The 20,169-nt window shown below is 46.1% G+C and overlaps 1 protein-coding gene across 4 annotated transcripts in view; it reads left to right on the top strand.

Moving 5' to 3' along the window:
- Nucleotides 1–20,169, top strand: part of TBCD (tubulin folding cofactor D) — a 2,839,019-nt gene that overhangs the window by 198,488 nt on the left and 2,620,362 nt on the right. The window lies entirely within an intron of this gene.

Consider the following 20,169-nt stretch of genomic DNA (forward strand, 5'->3'; position numbering starts at 1 on the left):
AAAGTTTCTGTCACTTGGCTCTACTCTGAATTTAGCTGCATCATCCTTGCAGATTTAGATCGTCCTTTTTATAAGTAAACTATACTGTATCGTGAAAGCATACTCAAATGCTCCTTTTTCAGGATTACATGCAGTTCCCACACAGTAGTAGGACATATAATTTTTAGCACTGTCTTCACATCCTACATCGTATGGGTGCATAGTCTGCCTCATCAAAAACAAAAACTTCCCTGCCATGATTTCCAGTAGTGTAAAAATGTCTGACACCAGTAGTGCTCAGTCAATCCTTTATTCAGAAGTTATACATTTCTGTTAAGTTAAAAACAGGAATACAAAAAATACCAGATACAATTCATCACTTGCAAATATTCAACACAATTCCATAAAACACACATCTATAATTAATCCAAAAACAGAATAAAACATTCAGATTATATGGCGGCCGCTATCTCCAGCACTATGATTGGTACAGTGAGTTTTTCTTTTTTAATGTGTTTATTGATTTACATCTAATGGCCATTCACAATCAATAAAATGATCAACAGCGAGTATAACATGAGGGGTAATGGCAATGTTAAAAAGCACTAAGGCATTGCTTGTATTTAAAATCTTATCACTAGCCATGACTGGGAGAATTCATTCATCCAAGGCTTAGTATATAGTGGGCAAATGAAGATACCGTGCATGTCGCATTAATTTAAATTTGTGAAAAAAGCATATCTGTACAATTTCGCCCTCCATTTAGAAGGTAAAACTAATAATGGTAAGATGCTTTATCTGAATTTCATCAACGGTATTTTTTTCCTTGGATTAGATAACCAGGTTAAATCATTCTCGTATTCACGTGATATAGAGGCAAATACTTTATAGATAAAGCAACAGTTGCTTTTTCATTTAGAAAATGGCATAATGCCCATCCATCGATTTGATCTAGTTGAATACTACGGTGTTTAGTCTGGTGAGTTACTTGTTTATCCAAGAACCTTGCCAAACCAATTTTTATTTTTTTTAAGGCAACATTTTGAAATCTGACCCATTTCCACGGTGAACATTCTATTGCTGCAACTGGTTCCCAAAGAACATCTTTGTGGAAAATCAGGTCAGGCGCCATATTGAGGCACAACCAAAATAAAATCTGTTTCAGATAAACTTCATAGACAACCGGCTGAATCACAAGTATTAGATACACCGGAGATGTAAGTGCACTTTTTGGAAATGACAATATAAAAAAAAAACATTTTTCACCAAGGTTGTAACGGGTTCAAAGTTCCGCTCCGTACAAAATGGCATTACGAACCTGTATACTTCTATGGCTTCAGACTACTGCCTTACCATCAAATCTGCAACAGAAATTTAACATGGCTCCAGGTCTTTGTGAAAGAATACATTTGCTACAGGCCATTTGATTTTCCTGTTAATCGTAGCCCCAGATAATAAAAATACTTAAAAATACTTGTATCACCATGAAACTTAAAGGAAACCTTGATTGACTTCATAGGATGGCAAGCCACCACAACTGTCAGAAAAACTGGTTAAAATATCCAGTTGATTATTTGTGCTGAAAAGGATTTGGGATAGTAACATACCTATTTTTGTACCAGTGATTTTTGGGCATCACAATGATTCTTGGACCAAAAGTGATAAATCCTTTATATATAAGAAAAACAGTAGGGGCGCCAACAAGCATCCCTGCCTAACACGCCTGGTTATTTTAAAAGCCATGGTACATTCTCCCCCTACATCATATCTCACTCTAGTTGCGTCATGATATGAGCGGGAATTATATTTCCCAGAATAAAAAACCCAGGCCGGGGATATAGAATCTTCAATGGTTTTCCAAGCTGGAGCATCTATCGAAGTCACCAGTCGCTTGATGGAAACCATCTGAGATAAATGATGCGACCCCCAGTGTGGAAACAGCCCTCTAATGTATTTGGCACCTTTTAGTTTAATTGGTTTCAACCTAGCAATTTTGTTGCTACCAAATAAACGTAGCAAGTCTTATCTTCCTGCCATAGTGTGTTTGAGTATAGAAATGGCATAGCAAGTCATATGTTCCCGCCACAGGGTGTTTCTGAGTATAGAAATGGGTATCATTTGGGGGGGCACTCGAGAGCCTGAGCAAGATGACCGCTTGCTAGCTGAGCTCCAGAGACAGAGAGGAGGCTGATCAGAGTTATGACTGCGACGTCCTGCCTCTGAGCGGTTTCTTATTGGCTATGCGAGGCACGAAGCCTGGTGCTGTGACATTCCCGATATGAGAGCGCACAACCAATCTATTGTTGATGGAGATGGGAGCAGGTCCCCCGGGCGTGGTCAGATACGGGTGGCATTGCGTAACCTCTTCTGTGACTGTGGTGGACCCTGCCCTGCTGGTGGAGCACCACTGCGGGGGCTGTGGTGAGGCAGAGTCGAGCGCTGCTGATGGCAGAAGACGTCCTCCAGGTATGGTTGCCAAGATGGAGTTGTTTAGAGGATATAATCCCCCTCCCTCACGCCCTCGCCTGAATTTCCCACCTGGCACTGGGTGCATGCACGGAACAGGTCTGGGGAGAGAGGTGCTGGCACCCCGTGTCACTGCGCTCACATGGTTCTCGGCCTGGTGGTGAGGAGAGGAGCACTTGCAAAGAGATTGACAACCTGAGCCTGAGGAACCCTGGAGGAGCGCCCAATGAGCCAGGTGCGAGAGTGGCTCCATACTCAGTTGCCTCAAGGAAGGGAGCTGGACCGGCTTGCATAGAGATTTTGCCTACCTGAAATTAAAAGCTGATGGACCACGCATTAGCTATGCAGCATAATACAGGGCCCGTGGAGCGACGTCCAAATATTTGATTTACTGGAGCGGTAGAAATCAACCCCAAGCCTGCAGGCAGAGAGCACTGTGCTCTGACAGGGTGTGGCACGCCTGAAGGGTTTCGAAGGGAAATCCACCAACTAGAGGGGCACTGATCCTTTGGCTTCGTATATCTTGGATCCGTAGCATTCAGAGGCAGCCCCACGAGGGCCCATATCCTGCAGAAGTAACTAAGAGTGCTGTATAGATGAACAAAGGAATGATCTGCCCTATATCTAGGACTTTGTGTCTGCAACACATTCCATTCCATTGAGGTGGGATATCAGAGGCACACACCATTGGATTACAGCGAGGCATATATGCCTAGGCAGTCCTCGGACTCAGAAGCGGGCTCCGCTGAGAGGCAAGACTTAGACTACAAATCAACGCAAATCCACCAGGCGACGTGGCAAGATGGAGTGCAAATCAACTTCAGAGCATTCTTTCGGAAATGCAGGTTATCCATCAGCATACCCAGCAGACTTGTGTTAATGTACAAGATATAATGAGACATTCACGGTCGCATTGATCAGCAGGCTGAACGCACCGCCGACAATGAACACAGAATTAGCACTTTGGAGGACGATCAAGAGACCCTCACCACAGAACTAGATGCCACCATCAGAGAGGTACAGACACTGGGTACGAACATGGAAGATCAAGAAAATAGGTTTAGGTGCAATAATATACACCTTTTCAGTGTCCCAGAAAATATGGAAGGATTCCTATATACCCTACTCCAAGACAGCCTGCAGATAACTAACTCACGTCATAGAAAGGGCGTACAGAGCTCCAATCTCGAAAACCAATAAAAGGGAGCACCTGCGAATTAGAACGCTCCGACTCCTGAATTTTCAACATAAACTTGCCATCCTGAAGGCATATATTGAAAAACAGACACCATACATAGAGGGCTTGGTCATACAGATATTAAATTACTTCTTGATGGTCTCTTGAACGGCACAAAGAATGTAACCCGCTCTTGGAGGCCCTTAAGGGATCGGACCACCAATATTACCTCAAGTTCTCAGCAGTATGGTGCTTTCAACACAATCCGCAATGGCATTCATTTGAGTCCCCAGAAGATGTCTAAGTTCCTTAGACTGCACAATTGCATCACGGCTGAACACCTACTGGAAACGAAGGGGAGGACCTGAAGTGGAAAACACAGATGGGTAACCACAATGTGGCTTGGATTTTCAGGATCGATGGGAAAAAGCTGGGAGGCAACCCAGTGGCCCCAGACGGATGTAAGAGAAGCGGACTAAACAGTGATTCTGTGTAGTGCCCAACTAAAAGGCTGTGATCAGAATACGCATTTTGAATCACTATATAGGAATATTATACAGAGATGCCTGCAGGACTGCCAAGCTGAAATGGGCATGCCCTTTCCTGGGGGGGAAGCCTGCTGGACTACTGCAGAGATTTTGATAAGGCCGCTAGGCACCCAGGCCATTGGAGGGCCCGAATCGGTCCTACTAACTGAAGCAAGTTGGCGGGACTTACCTGTGAAATCCAAGCCTCCTCCCTAGCCGACCAACTACTCTGAAGCAGAATGGCGAAAAGCAGCACATCCGTTGCCCCCTACTCAAGTACAGAGTGAACGCTTTTCAGTTTCTTCTTTTCTATCTATTATGTGTGGGACTTGGGGTGAGGTATAATTGACTTCCCTCACATTCCCCATATTGGTTATCATGCCTTCTTGTTAGGGCCATACTATTAGACCTCAATGTTTTTCATGTTTCTCATATTTTTCATATTTCCCATGCTTCAAGGGTTTTGAAGATAACGCATATGGTATAGTAGGATATGGAGCAGGCTGTTTTGACGCCAACATATGCACAATATTGTCTACTTTCGACCGAAGGAAATCTTGACAGACAGGGGGTGTGGATAGACAGGATGTACCACTTGAGTAGAGCACACCTACGGTATCGCGTTACAAGAGATTAGGTGGGCTCCATAGTGGGATGGTACCGCACTGTGGGTAAGATAAATGTACCCAATTGTTAATGGCTACACTGACATCCATCATGCTTAACATACAGGAACTGGGAGATGCGATCAAGAGGCGCAGGCTGCTGAACTACATGAGGGACGCACAGGGAGATATATTCCTACAGGAAATGCACCTAGATGCAACTGGGTCATTGTAAGTCCGCAGGGGATGGGTGGGTGTGACGGTTCATGCACCATATTATAAAAAAACGGGATTTCCATCTTGGTTCACAAGAATTCCCCTTAAGATTTTTAGCATGGTGAGGGAAAAAGAGAGCGATATGTTATGCTACATTGGGTGCTGTACCAACGAAGCGTTACACTTATGAACATATATGGCTCAACAGATTATGAGCCTGGTTTATTCACGAAAGCTTTTGCAGCGTGTGATTTGTTCATGGGCCTGCTGACACTTATTGGAGGTGATTTTACTGTCGCCCTCTTGCACGCACTAGATAGGCAGACCGTGGCTTCTAGCCCACATCACACACCCTGTAAGCTGGGGAACCTGATGGACGAACTATGTATAATAGATATATGGCGAACACTACACCCATCACAGAGACATGTAACTTTTTTATTTGAATCCTCATTATAGCTATGCAAGGCTAGATTATTGGTTAGTAGTAGAAGGATCTGCCCCCCCGCCCCCCTTCTTCGCAAGTCAAAATTTTGACAGGTGGGCACGATCCCTGTTTCTGGTCCTAGTCCCTCTCCCTTTTGATATGGTTTTGATATAAACTTAATATACATTTAGTATAAAAATGATATAAAAAATATCAATGTAATATCAAATGTGTGTTTTACATGAAATGGGCTGTTAAAATGTTTTGGATGCTATTTGAAATGATTTGATATAAGTGAATATACATTGTATATAAAAATTGTTTTTGAAATCTTTTTTATTTAAATTGTATATAAAAATGGGAGCATCGGGTGGTGGTGTTATAAAAATGGGAGCAGCGTGGTGGAGCGCTGAAGGCAAAGTGAGCTCTGAAGACAGGGACTGTGAATCTAGGGTTTTGCAGAGTGATGCTGTGATGACGTGTCAGAGGGGGTTCGGACCCTAGGTGATAGAAAGCAAATATACATTCTATAGATAGTATGGATGATGTCATGATTTTATAAACTCACTATAAACATTTGTATAGATGTCATGATTGTATAATCTCAAGGACACAGGCTAGAGAGTTCGCTTCAATGGCTAATAACATTAAACTTGGATATAGCTTTGATATACAGTGTAAATGGAGACTGGCACAGTAGCTCAGTGTGAATTTGCTTTATAAGTAGTATGTTTCCCAGAACCCATCCAGAAGTCAAACTAATGTCTTTTTGAGTCTACAGCACCTCTTTCGCAGCTTGCATGTGTCCCTCTGCTGCTCTGTTACCCACCAAACAGCGCGTGACACAGCTAATCAGCTGTGAAACAGCACTGCTGTGGGTTTATCTAATACATTGGCACATGGGTTTTGGAAGCCCTGTGGAATGCCAGCAATTCTGAAGACTCACAGAGCAGCATTCTATCCACATCAGCAGAAAGAAAACACACACAGGGCTTGGCAGAATCAGTTGTAGTCAGCAAAGCTATTTTTAACATATGATGGAATGATACCTCTGGGAAACAACTCCAGGCTGAGGTTCATTTTAGATTTCCCTATAATGACACAGGAAGCTAGTTATTCATAATCTATGTTGCCACTTTCACAGATCTTTATGTTTAGCTCGCCAGAATACAGGATATTCTGCGACACATGGACATTGTTTATCAACTAAACCCAACTGTAGTCAGCAAGGATATTTTGAACTTATGACGGAATGATGATCCTGAATCAACTAGTGGTTTCCATTTGTTTAAAACATGAAAATAATTGTTAGGAAACAAAAGCATTTGGCCCACAGAGTGAGATGGCATGATTTGTGATTTTGTATAAATAGTAATTTTCCTATTGTTTAATAAGTATATATTTTTTCTGTACATGGCCTTCTTCTTGGCTTATCTCTGGCACAGGGGTGAGGGGTCTCTGCGGTGCTTTATGAGCCACAGAAAGGTCTAGATTGAACCGAAATTAATATTGGTGTGGCACTTTTGATTGGGAAGGGAAAGAATTCACTGCATCAATGCTTGCTGCATAAATGTATTCTTTTTTAAATTGATTTACTTATATAGCACCAGACTGGCCTCCAGATAAGGTGCGTACAATGCCTTTTCACGCATGAAAATCTTGTAAATACGACAGCTTTATTATTTTCCTGTATACATTTACACATAGGTTTAGAGCAGAGGGAAGTGCAAAGGTCAGGTTATGTGACAGAAACCAGAAGACTACTTTTGATTTTTATCTACATGGATGTAATTGCAAGCCACCTTTGAAAGAGAATGTATTCCTCTGAAGCCTTTAAAAAAAAAAGAAAAGAAACTGCACACTGTGATAAAAGGAATGGTTTCTTTCCATTCAGCTTCTGTTGTGTTGATGCTCATGGAGCAAACAGAAGCTCTGTGATATTTATTTTCCTAGAATTTTAGGATTGTATAATTAATAAGATGGAAAACTAAGTTGCATTGAGAATTGATATTTTGTAACAAATTATGCTTTTTTCCCCAGTGAAAGCTAACCAGTATTGCACAATTGTATTTTTCAGAGTTCCGGTGCTGTGTGCATAATCATGCGATGCACATCATTTTTACACTTACAATTTAATTTTACACTCTAATTATAAAAACAATGTGTAAAAAGATGACTATGCGCAGTCTAGTTTACATCCATTCAACCTTGCAGTCAATGGGGTACATTACTATAAATGGTCACAGTGGCAGCAGAGTCTTTGCTCAAGGGCGAGTGATTGTCATTACACCAATCATAGGTGTTCAAGCCTCTAAAATCTTCAAGACTACAAGTAAAACATCCAAAACCTGACTCTCCAGCAAGTGCAAGCGCTGTTCAAAAACAAAAGTTACATTAGTAATTGAACTAGAATCTCAGCAAAACCTGTCCCTGTGATAATCCAGATAGGTATTTAACTTTATGTAGCGTTTCATAAATGGTTTGTCCAACATCTAGGTACTGTGATTATTTTACCTCAGTCGATGCTCCGCTAACCGACTTCTGAAGGATGTTCGCGAATAAGATAGCTAAGCCAGTTGAGCACTCGTCTTTGCAATCTGTGCGTGACCTGTAGGTTGCAGGTTCGAATCCCGGCAAGGCCAATTTAGCCTTTCATCCTTTGGAGGTCGATAAAGGAGTACCGACTTTGGTTTGGTGATAATTGTGATAAATATGTTCTATGTACAGCGCTTTGCCAAAAGCGCTATATAAATAATCATTTGACCATTAGATTAGATATAGAATTTAGTATGGAGTCCTTGCCTCTCTGCACTGTTGTATCATAACATTGGCATACCACTAGATACGAATAGCTCAAGGAAATGAGGACTGTCATTAAACATCAAAAGATCTTTCAAGGTCATTGGAGCGTTTAGAGCTGCAGGTGATGTGGTATTGATTACATGCCTGTACACAAATGTTTCTAGGCGCGACAAGAAGGGGGAAACAAGTGAGGGGACAAAGTAACGATCTTACTAGGCCTTGTGTCAATTAGACCGCGCAAGTGAAGGGAATGGGAGAAGTGCAGTTAACTCACAATCAAGTGGTTCATAAGTGCAGAGAGAAGGGACTGTAGGGTTGCATATATAGACCCTTAAGTGCTGGGGAGCTCGGAGGCAGTGTGAGGGCAACTGGACATGCAGGAACCTGGGCCCGAGTTCAGAGGGTGACCAGGTGACCATTGCGCAGAGCAGTCGGGTGCATTAGCAGGGGAGAGATAGAGAGAAAGCGGAAATGAAAAGGAAAGTCTTGAGATGCTTTCGGAACCACAGCTGGTCTGCTTAAGTTTGAGAGAGGCAGGGAGGCTGTTCCAGAGGGAGGCCCCAGCCGAGGAGATAGATCTGCCCCCAACTCTCTGCTTGGAGAAGCTTCTGACCCTCAGAAAGTTGGAGGTGGATGAGCAGAGAGCTCGAGTAGGAAGATGTTTGGAAGATAAAGTTGGAGAGCGGTCCCAGGCTCCAGAAAGCCTTGTGGACAATGCAAAGGGTCTTGAAGTTGATCCTTGCCGTCACGGGAAGACAGTGAAGAGATTTCAGAGCTGGAGATACGATCCATGGGCTTGAGGCCCAGGGCAAGTCTTGCAGTCCTGTTCTGGATACGTTGTAAAGGTCGAAGAGTAAAGGTAGGAAGATTTAGAAAGAGGCAGTTGCAATAGTCTAACCTAGAGAGGACCAGAGCTCTGGAGACAGTGAGCCTCTGGGGAAAGTGAGAAAAGGAAGAATACCTCTGAGGAGGTGCAGCTGATAGTTGGACTTCTTAGAGATGTCAGAGATGTGAGGAGAGAAGAAGAGGGTGGAGTTGAAGATGACACCAAGGTTCTTATCCTCACAGGAAGGAGCAGGAAGAGGGCCCAGAGTGGGTGGGCAGAGAGTGAGCAGGAGAGGGGAAAGGTGGGAGCGGGTGTTCTAGTGAGGAGGACCTCAGTCTTACTGGCATTAAGGCAGAGATCATTGGTGGCACACCATTCCTGAATTGCAACCAGACAGTCTGCAATGAGAGAAGAAGCACAGGTGGCTGAGGAGATCCTGAAAGTGATCGGAGTGTCATCCGCATAACATTGAAAATTGGAGCAGAAAGTAGCAATGCAGTGGGTAAGAGGTCCAACCAGACCGAAACACGTGTCTGGGGTTTCTGTTGGTACTCTTGTTCAGAGGAGAATTGCCTAGCATTTCAGTGCTGGACTGCTCCAGGGCAGGACAAAGACTGATATGTTTGGGATATTTCTTCTCTGTGAAAGATAGTGAGCTAAAGACTCTGGGTAAGCCTCTTGTAACCGGGACTAATGTCTGGCAGAGAGACTCCCAGGACCCCCTTGTTAATTTGCTTGGGTAAGAAGTGCCAGGTAGTGGTTGACATGCCAGGGAGAGTGGTTCAACACCTGGGGAACACCACAAGTAGAGATGGAGATAGAAGAGAGGAAAGAACCAATTTGGACCCAAGAGGATCGGTCGGTGAGAAAGGAGGTCCACCAGGCCAGGGCCTGATTAGTAATATCAAGGTTGTCCCGGAGACAATTGAGCAGGATGTCATGATTGACCGTGTCAAAAGCAGAGTATAGAACAAGGAGAATGAGGACAGAAGGGAGATATAGAGTCAAGATTGGAGAACAAGTCTTCACGGTTGTTCAGGAGAGCAGTTTATGTGCTTCTGGCAGCTCTGAAGCCAGACTGGTGGTCATGGAGGCAACCAACAGATTCAGTATGTAGATTAAGCTGGGAAATGGCTAGCTTTTCCAAGAGTTTGTCCAGGAAAGGAGTGATGGAGATCGGGCGATAGTTAGCCAGAGAGGAAGGATCGGCCAAGGGCTTCTTTAGAAGGGGGTGCACAAGAGAGTGCTTAAGGGTGGAGGGGAAAGTTCCAGTGGCAAAGGAGTGATTGCAGAAATCGTCCAAAGGTGGAGCAAGGGTGTCTATGTGGTCATTGATAGTTCTGGATGAACCGGGGAGAACCTGCTTTGATGAGACATTCATAGATTGGACTTGTCTGGAAATATTGTTTGGGTGAACAGGGGAAAGGAGGACAAAGGAGGAGGGAAAGCCTCAGATGGGCCAGGAGTGGTAGAGGTAGAGTAAGAGAGGGTGCACGAGATGTAGTGAAATGATATGATATGGCATTTGTAACACGCCTATACACAAGTGTTTCAAGGCGCGACGAGGCAGGGAGGGGGGAACAAAGGGAGACAGACAACAATCCTACTAGGCCAGGTGTTATTCAGATCGCGCAAGTGCATGGGTAGGTGGGGATGGGAAAAGTGCAAGGGGGAAAGGGAGAGGGGAAAGTGCAGTACAGGGTTAGTAATGAACAGGATAAATAAGGGCCAGCTGGTGGCAAGTGCAAGATAAGTGCAGACAAGTGCTGGGAAGGGGGGCTGAAGGGATACAGAGACAGTCCCGCAGTGCAGGGGTTGCCAGGAAGGCAGTGCAGGGGACGAGTGGCTAGGCCAAGGACCGAGATTGGTGAGTGGCCCAGTTGCTGATTCAGTACAGTTTCAGTGATTTAGCAGGGGAGAGGGAGAGAGAAAGCAGAGCAAAGAGGAAGGTTTTGAGGTGCTTCCGGAACCGGAGACGGTTCTCCTCAAGTTTCAGGGAGGCAGGAAGGCTGTTCCAGAGGGAGGCCCCTGCTGCGGAGAGGGATCTCCCCCCAACTTGTTGCTTGGAGAAGCGGCTGACCCTGAGGGAGTTGGAGGCGGAAGAGCGAAGTGCTCAAGAAGGAAGATATTTAGTAAGGGAGAGTTGAAGGTAGTTTGGCCCCAGGCCCCAGAAGGCCTTGTGGACAATGCAGAGGGTTTTGAACTTAATCCTCGCAGCCACAGGGAGCCAGTGAAGCGATTTCAGTCCTGGAGAGATACGGTCCCTGGGCTTGAGGCCAAGGACAAGTCTCGCAGTCCTGTTCTGGATGAGTTGCAGAGGGCGGAGAGTAGAGGCAGGCAGATTTAGATAGAGGCTGTTATAGTAGTCCAGCTTCTAGAGAACCAGGGCTCTGGAGACAGTGAGCTTCTGGGGGAAGGAGAGGAAAGGAAGGATACCTCTGAGGAGGTGCAGCTGGTAGTGTGACTTCTTAGAAAATCTGAGGAGAGAAAGAGAGTGTGGAGTCGCAGATGACCCCGAGGTTTTTTGCCTTGCAGGTAGGAGCAGGAGGATGACCAAGAGAGGCCGGCCAGAGAGCTGCAGGGAAGGAGGGAGTGGGTGTGCCGATGAGTGGAATCTCGGTTTTACTGGCATTAAGGCAGAGGTCGTTGGCGGCACACCATTCCTGGATAGCGGAAAGACAGTCAGAGATGAGGGAAGGAGAAGAGGAGGCAGAGGGTAGCCGGAAAATGAGCTGGGTATCATCCGCATAGCACTGAAAGTTGGGGCAGAGAGCAGCAATGCGGTGGGCGAGAAGTGCCAGATACTGGTTGAACAGCCAGGGAGAGAGGTTAGAACCCTGGGGGACACCACAGGTAGAGAAAAAGATGTCAGACAGGAAAGACCCTAGTTGGACCTGGGAGGGTCGATTTGAGAGGAAAGAGGTCAGCCAAGCCAGAGCCTGACCAGTGATACCCAGGTTATCACGGAGACGGTTAAGCAGGATGGTATGGTTGACAGTATCAAAGGCAGAAGAGAGATCAAGCAAACTGAGAACACATGGAATGTTAGTCAAGGTTCGAGAGCAGGTCCTCACGGATGTTCAGGAGAGCAGTTTCCGTGCTTCTGGCAGCTCTGAAGCCAGACTGATGGTCATGAAGGCTACCAACAGATTCAGCATGGAGATGGCAAGTTTCTCCAGGAGCTTGCCCAGGAAAGGAGTGATGGAGATAGGGCGATAGTTAGCTGGGCAGGACAGGTCGGAAGAGGGTTTCTTAAGAAGGGGGTGCACAATGGAGTGCTTGAGAGGGGATGGGAAGACTCCAGAGGCGAAGGAGTGATTCCAGAAGTCAGCAAGGGCAGGAGCCAAGGAGTCGATGTGGTCCTTAATTGTTTTGGAGGAGCAGGGGTGGACCTGTGTTGACGAGACTTTCATAGATCGGACTTGTCTCGAAACCTCATCAGCAGAAAAAAGGGGAAAGGCAGAGAAGGGGAGAGGAGGGGTGGCTGCAGAAGGGCCAGAGGATGGGCAGGGAATAGAGGGCGGAAGGTGATGGGAGGAGAGTGAGGACAAGATGTCCTGAGTTTTTGAAATGAAGTGAGAGGCCAGTGCCGTACAGAGGGCCTGGGAGGGGACAGGAGAGGTAGAGACTGCAGCAGGGTTGGCCAGCTCCTTGCAGATTTTAGAGAGTTCAGCCTAATTGTTAGATGCCGCAGTGATGCGGGCTTGGATAAGGGCTCTCTTCTTGGTGAGAACGGAGAGCCGGTATTGCCTTTGGAGCAGGCGACAGGCCAGTTTGTCAGAGGATGAACATGAAGCACGCCATTTCCTCTCTGCCACCCTGCACAAGCGTTTAAGGGTGACGAGATCCGAGTCATACCAGGAGTTACATTTGGCTTTGGGCTTCAGGCGGATTATCATGACAGGGGCAAGGATATCAAGAGTATCAGATATAGCCGAGTAGAGAGTGGAGAGGGCTGTGTCAGGGTGGGAGTCAGCCGAGGGGGGAAGTGGGGGCGAGAAGGTGGCAGCGAAAGCCTCAACTGACACACGCTTCATGGGTCGGATGACCGAGAAGGAAGATGGCAGTGATGAGGGTGGCTTTGCCTGAGGGGTAGGGAGGGTGAGGTGCGAGGAGAGGAGAAAGTGATCACTCCAGGAGAGAGGGGTGGAGAGAGGGACAGAGAGGGGAAGGTCAGAAGAGATCAGGGCATCAAGAGTGTGCCCAGCAGAATGGGTTGGCCCAGCCTGAAAGGGAACAGGAGAGGTATAGACTGCAGCAGGATTGGCCAGCTCCTTGCAGATTTTGAAAAGTTCGGCCGAGTTGTTAGATGACGCAGAGATGGGGGCTTGGATGTTGGCTCTCTTCTTAGAGAGGACAGAGCAGGCGGCAGGCAGTTTGTCAGGGGGTGCGCCCGAGCCCCTTCACTTCCTCTCCGCCGCCCTACACTTGTGTTTAAGGGCAGCGAGGTCGGAATCGTACCAAGAGTTCAACTTGGATTTGGGCTTCAAACGGATTGTCATGACGGGGGCAAGGACTTCCAGAGTGTTGGAGATAGAGAGATGAAGGTTAGAGAGGGCTGTGTCAAGGTGTGTCAGCCAGCCAAAGGTGCAGCAGGAGGAGAGAAAGTAGCAGCAAAAGCCTCAACTGACACCCGCTTCATGGGTCGGATGACCGAGGAGGTAGGTGGCAGTGCTGGAGTCGGCTTGACCTACGGCAAAGAAAGGTGGTAAGAAAGGAAAAATGATCACTCCAAGAGCGGAGTGGTGAGAGGGTTATAGAAGGGGAGGTATGAGGAGATCAGAACATCCAGGGTGTGCCCTGCAGTGTGAGTCGGGCCAGATGGAAGAATAAAGAAAGAGAGAGAGAGAGAATCGCAGAGATTGCAAAAGAGTCCTGAAGAAGGGCTGGTAGCATCCAGGTGGATGTTCGTCTCTGAGGAGCAGAAGGTGGGAGGTAGAGGCAAGGAGCGAGGCAGAGAGGTCCACCCACTCGGAGAGGAAGAGGGCGACCTGTAGATAGTGTCCACAGTGAGAGACGCCAGGAGAGATGAGGAGCCTGCAGACCAGGCATTCCAAAGAGTAGTGCTGCATTGGAATGATAGAAGCAGGGATCCACTCTGGGCAAATTAAGGCTACACCCCCACCGGGACGGTTGGTTCTGGGTTTGGAGAGGATCTTGTAGCCTTCGATGAAGAGAGTGTCGAAACTCGTGACAGAGCTGGCCGTGAACCAAGTCTTGTGAGACAGAGTACATCCATATCAATCTCTTCCAGGAGATGTCAGAGGAGTGTTTGACAGCTGAACGAGAGTTGAGAGTAACGATGTGGAGCAGGTTGCCACATTTGAAGGACTTCGGGGGAGGGGTACAGGCCAGAGGTACACCCTGCGGAAGTGTTGGAGGTGCCCGAGGATGGGCAGAGGAGGAAGGAAGAGAATGGCGGCTAGTCGGAGAGGGAGAAGAGCATGCCAGAGGGGTGGAAGAGGAGGGAGGCAACAGTGTGGCCAGAGAAGCATCAGGGGTTGCCGAACAGGTGGCAGAGGAAGGAGGCAGCAGAGGAGCGAGAGAGTAGTAAGAAGGGATAGCAGGAGAGGAAAGGAAGTTGATAAGGCGCAGGAAGCATCTATCAACGAGCAGATTTGCCTTAGGGCCTTGGACCAAGACAGTGCCATTTAAGTAGACATGAATGATGGTCTTGGAGGAGTGGAAGGGGGCCAGGAGGCCCTGCCACCGGGTGCCACCATTAATGGGAGAAGAGTAAAAAGGAGAGAGAACAGAAACCCTATGGGGTGTCCATAGGCCTGGAGGGAGAACGACAGAGTATGTTGGTAAGGGTCTGTCTGGAGGAAGCACTGGTATAGGTATCAGCAATAGGGAGGCCTAGGTTGGAGACCAGGATGTCCCTTTTGAACTTCTTCCTGCCAGACTTGGTGAGAGGGATAGGATAGTCGTTCGCAAAGATAGGTATATCCATCAATGGAATCCGGGTCGTATATATTGGACGCCGGTAAGAATGAGTGTAAGGGGATTGGCGAATAGTGATCTGTGTTGGGGTTGTAATTATTCAAAAGGGACCTATTTGCATATGCTTTGGTAGTGTGACAGAGTGTTAGACTTTTGGAAAGATGGTTTGAATCAGATCGATCTGGTGGCGAGTATATCATTTCCTCGAATGTTTATGTCTGTGGTCTTTCTCTCAGCTGAGGGTAGGTGTGAGGAAATTTGCAAATCCTCCAACTGGATCGATAGGGCGTTGTTAATGGCTATAAAACATATCATGAAAGTGTGGAAATCTAGAAAAAAGCTGCATCCTGAAAACTGGTTGGCAGATATGCAAACTCTTTCACATTTTGAGAGGTATTGGGCATCTAGACTTCATCCTGAGAATGAATATGGTGAGAAATGGGGGTCATGATTTAATGTGTAGGTTTGGTATTTTAGGTATAATAATGACAAATTGGCTGGGTGGGAGGGGAGGGTGTTTTGTCTTTGTATGTTTGTCATGTGTTGTGTCCACTTTTGGGGCTTAGGGGTGGGATTCCGTTGCGATGTTATTTTTGTGTTCTGCTTAGCTAATTTTATGGAATTAAATGTTTTTGGTTATTTAAACTCTGTTCTCACTTGAATGTTTCTTTTTATGATATTCATGGAGTAAATGTTAAATAAAGATAAAAAATAGAAATATTAAAACATGGGGGAGACGGAGAGCACCATAGGGGGTGCAGGGAGGAAAGAGGCGGGTAGAGAGAGGGGATCCCAGGCAGGAGAGGGGGTAGGGGAGTTCACTCAAGGGGGGCAGACAGGAGAAGGGTACCCGGGAGGGGGGTGGACACAAAAGGGAGGAGGGCACAACAAGGAACAAGAACGAACCTACAAATCAGATGCAGTACAGAACCATCAGAAAGAAAATAACACAACTGGAAACCTAGAAGTAGAGAAGTAGGAGGTGTTGATCGAAGACAATTTGGAGGAGCGGAGAGGCCTTGGGGGCTCACAGGGGAATATCATTTTTTTAAGGTTGCTGATTTAAATTGGACCAGGGTAGGAATTGGGAGCTAGTGCATGGCTTGGCGGCAGCTAGTTATGTGTTCTTTCCGGGGTTTCCTTTTAACGATGCGTACCGCGTCATTTTGAACCACTTGTAACTTTACTGGCACCCATCAGTAGGACATTGCAGTAGTCGAGCCTGGGCAGTATTATCACCCGGGAGACGGTAGCACTGTTGGGTTCAGAGAGGAAAGGACGGATATTTTTCATGAGGCGGAGATAGTAGGAACGGTTTGCAACAACCTGTTCGGTGTGAGCGTTGGTACTAAATGACGCTTCAGGGTGGAAACCCAAGGTCTGACTTTTTTCAACACTGGAATGCTACCGCCTTGGATTTTAGAGGACTGAAATCAGGGATCAGGTTTTGCACATGCATGAGCGGGAACCAAAAATCAGTAGCTCCGTCTTGCTGCCATTCAGGCACATCCAGTTGTGATTCATCCAGGACTCCACCAGTGCATATACCTGCTCCAGGGTACTGGTCACAGTCGCCGTAGATTTCAAGGACCAGCTGAGTTTCATCAGCATAGTTGGTAAAGAAGGTTTCAGACTCTTCTAAGAGGTCACACAGAGGTTTATATAGAGATTAAATGAGAGTGGGGACAGACAGGCTCCCTGAGGGACACCTTGGAGAATGGGCGCTTGAGAGGAGAAGGCATCTCCCCAGCAGACTCTTCTACTGTGATTAGAGAGGAAAGATTGCAACCAGGTGTTAGCGTCCATACAAAAGTGTCCTGTGTTCAGTGTCTGCGGGAGGCGTTCGTAGTCTTAACAGATTGAACGCTGCCAATAGGTCTAACAGAACAAGTAGTCCGGTACTTCCTTTGTCAGTCAATTAAAGCTGTTTCAGTACTGAAACTGTGTCTAAAGACGGATTGACTCGCATGAAGAATGTATGAAGTTTTAACAATGGTTTGGAGCTGAAGTGTGGCTGTTTTGTCTAGGATTTTCAACAGAAAGTGTCCATTCGTAATGGAGCTCAGGTTGCTTGGGTTATTGGAATCTAGACCTGGTTACTTAATCAACAGGGTAACAGTGGTTCTCTTAATAGATCTGGGGACCGCGTTAATATGGTGGGGGACGTTTTGAGAGCATTGGTCTGCAAATAGTTTTGAATCTTTGCTCTGGCTAAGGGTATTTTAGCATCAAAGGCCATGTGTGTTCTGACACGGTCTTGATCTGTTGCTATTTTGGGGGACAGTAAGGCTTTTGGCTTTTCCAGCATATTCAGGATCTCGAATAATTTTTTGGTGTTATCAGCCTCATTAATTTGCTTAGTAGTTACTTTTGGCCTCGATTATAGGCGACTTTTAGATCTTGTCAGTCTTCTTCCAACTAGATTTGTTCATTTCAGAAAGGGGATTTAAACCATTTGGCTTCTGCTCTCCTTTTTTCTTTTTTCAGGGAACTAAGTTCCTGTGTGAACCATTTTTTATGCACCACTTTGTCACTGACTGTTTTCTACCGAAGGGGAGCCACTCTGTCTAACATGGATTCTATTGTGGTATTAAAGCAGTCAACTAGAGTGGACGGTAGCTCTAGGTTAGAAGTTCGCAACATCACCTGGGGCATGTAGTTCTGCAAGTCTGTTGCGCATATGTTATTGACGTATGACTCAACTTTCTTTAAGGAGTTGCTGCTCTTTGGGAGTGTGAAAGGGAGGCATAGATGGAACGCAATGGTGTAGTGATCCGTCCAGATGCATCGGGAAGTGCTGTCAATCTGTATTGATAGATTCCTAGATGCTTCCCAGTCGAGCATATTGCCTTTATCAGTGGTCGGATCGCTATTATGGACAAAGTATTCAATGCTGCTTAATGCCAGTTCTAGGCCAATGGCATCTTTGTCTAAGCTGTTGTTGTACCACTGGTTAAGGGCGTCAACCAGTAAAGTGGAGCAATTTGGGATATTGTATCATCGAGGATTTGTATGATGTCAGTTGAAATATCAGACTGGGGACGATGCACAAGAATAAAATGTACACAGCTGTGGTCAGTCGCAGTCATTTTCACGTGTACGATTTTGCAGTTATTACAAATGTTGGCTTTCTGGAAATGTTTCAGGTGATTTTTTTACAATGACAGCTACTTGCGTCCACCCACCCTCCCTCACCCCCCTTGGCCTTCTGCATGATTTTGACAAACGTGATATATCCCTCGGAGGTGGCAGTCAATATCATGGGTCTGCTAGCTGCAGTAATTCAAGTTTCCATCAAAAATAAGATATCTAGGTCTGAGTCTAGAATCTAATTGTGGATGTACATGGTGTGCCTGTTGAGTGATTGAGTGTTCAGCAGGATGCATTTTAAAGCAGTTGGCAAGAGGGAGCCAGGTACGGAGTTCCCATGGGGTCTGAATCTGGGTCCATCCTTTATAACAGGAGCATCAGTCTTAGTGTTAGAACTAGCGGGGGTGCTCGTATATACAAGCTGACGGGAAGGATTTGTGATACAGGCAGTATGACTTTCAACGGCATGAGTGTGCCTTGGTGCCTGAGACTTTTGGCAACTATTGCCACAAACCTACGTGTTTGACTAGCTGGAGCAGCAAGATCGGACGCTAGAGGGAGCATCTGCATTCCATTGCTTTGGTCGTCTAAGATCATGGAGTCGGCTGAGATCACTCTGCGCTCTGCACAGAGTCCTGCACCTGAGGTGACACTGGCTATATCACTCCATTGAACGCGTGGCGAGTGCGCCTTGGTGAATTGGAATTGCATAGGTTTTTCTTCCCCTCCTCTGAAAAGGAGACCTTTCAAGACTCTATTTAGATAAATACTAGCAGAGTTCGGCAATGAATCTTCATTTAGGTGAGGGGTGAACTCTCGCACTTTCAACAAACTGAATTAGTGGGACTTTCAAGTGTTTTTCATAATCCTATGCCGTCAGCTGCGACTGCGGCCTGCAACTGCCTTTGAGCTGCTGGGTCGGTGTTCCTTAAACAGCTAGCTGCCCTAGTAGAAATTGGGTTTAGCAGCGACTATTGGCTCGGTGGAGCCTTTGAGCTGCTCACCCAATCCCTGACTCTCTGATCCCACTTTGAACTGCTTGTCAGTGTAACATAGAGAACCTATACCGAAAAGTTTGAAGCAAATCTCTATTCTATCCCATAATTGTACTTCTTTTGGGATGTCTCGGCTGTATAATTTACAGAGTGGGGTGCTGGGAGACAACTCAAAGGCCCCTGAACTTGATGTAATCGCTGGGCCAAGAAATAAAAATTGTAAACCCGGCTAAATCTATTTTTAAACCACACCTATCAGACTGCGACAGGTTTAGTTCACCTGAGAGCCACTACGTGGAGGATTGTCAAGTTACCACAGGTTCGGGAACGGCAGTAGCAATGGTCATCAGAGCCACAGTCATCTGTATCTACACCTAATCATCCATCTTTGACAGATGTGTTAAAAACAAATGAGTACACTCTCACTGCTACCACCTTAAAAAAATACTATTTCTGAATTTTGTTCAACGAGAAGGTCTCGTAGTATGAATTATGTTATCCTGGCTGAATTTGAGGTGTCCCCCTCTTCTTGGAGGGAAGGGACGAACTGCAACATGACCCACACTGACGAAGCACAGGAAAGGGGAAATGAGAGGTATGGTAATATCCCCCCCACCCCACTCCTTCCTGGACTCCGCTTTCAAACTCAACGTCATTCCAGTATGTGGGGAAGCGTCAACAGCGGGAATTGCCAATCCCAAAACAAGACAAGGAAGTGAACATTTTCGTTCAACCATTCCTATAGCAAGGTAATGCTCCAACTGATTCCATTCCTACACTCTCTGCCTTAAACTTGGTTCTAAACTCTCTGTTCAAAATATTCGAATCACTAAAAACGGAAGTCGAGCAACATACAGGAATTCTCCTAGAACTAACTACTATAGACATGGACGAGAGCTAATCCACATTGGTCGCATTGAAATCTGCAATAAATTGTACAGTTGGAGAGGCAATAGTTGAAATTCGTTTGGATTCAAACCGCATTCTGAAAAGTTAACGTCCATGCAAATGCAGTGGGAGGGATTTCAGGGTGATCTGAATTCACTTTGTGGGACCCTGAGTGAAGAGATTCTTGATGGCTACTGTTTACATCACACCAAATGTACCCTAAGCTTG

Source organism: Ambystoma mexicanum, chromosome 3q, assembly GCF_040938575.1.
Source record: "Ambystoma mexicanum isolate Mex_15411 chromosome 3q, UKY_AmexF1_1, whole genome shotgun sequence".
In the NCBI taxonomy this organism is placed as follows: Eukaryota; Metazoa; Chordata; class Amphibia; order Caudata; family Ambystomatidae; genus Ambystoma; species Ambystoma mexicanum.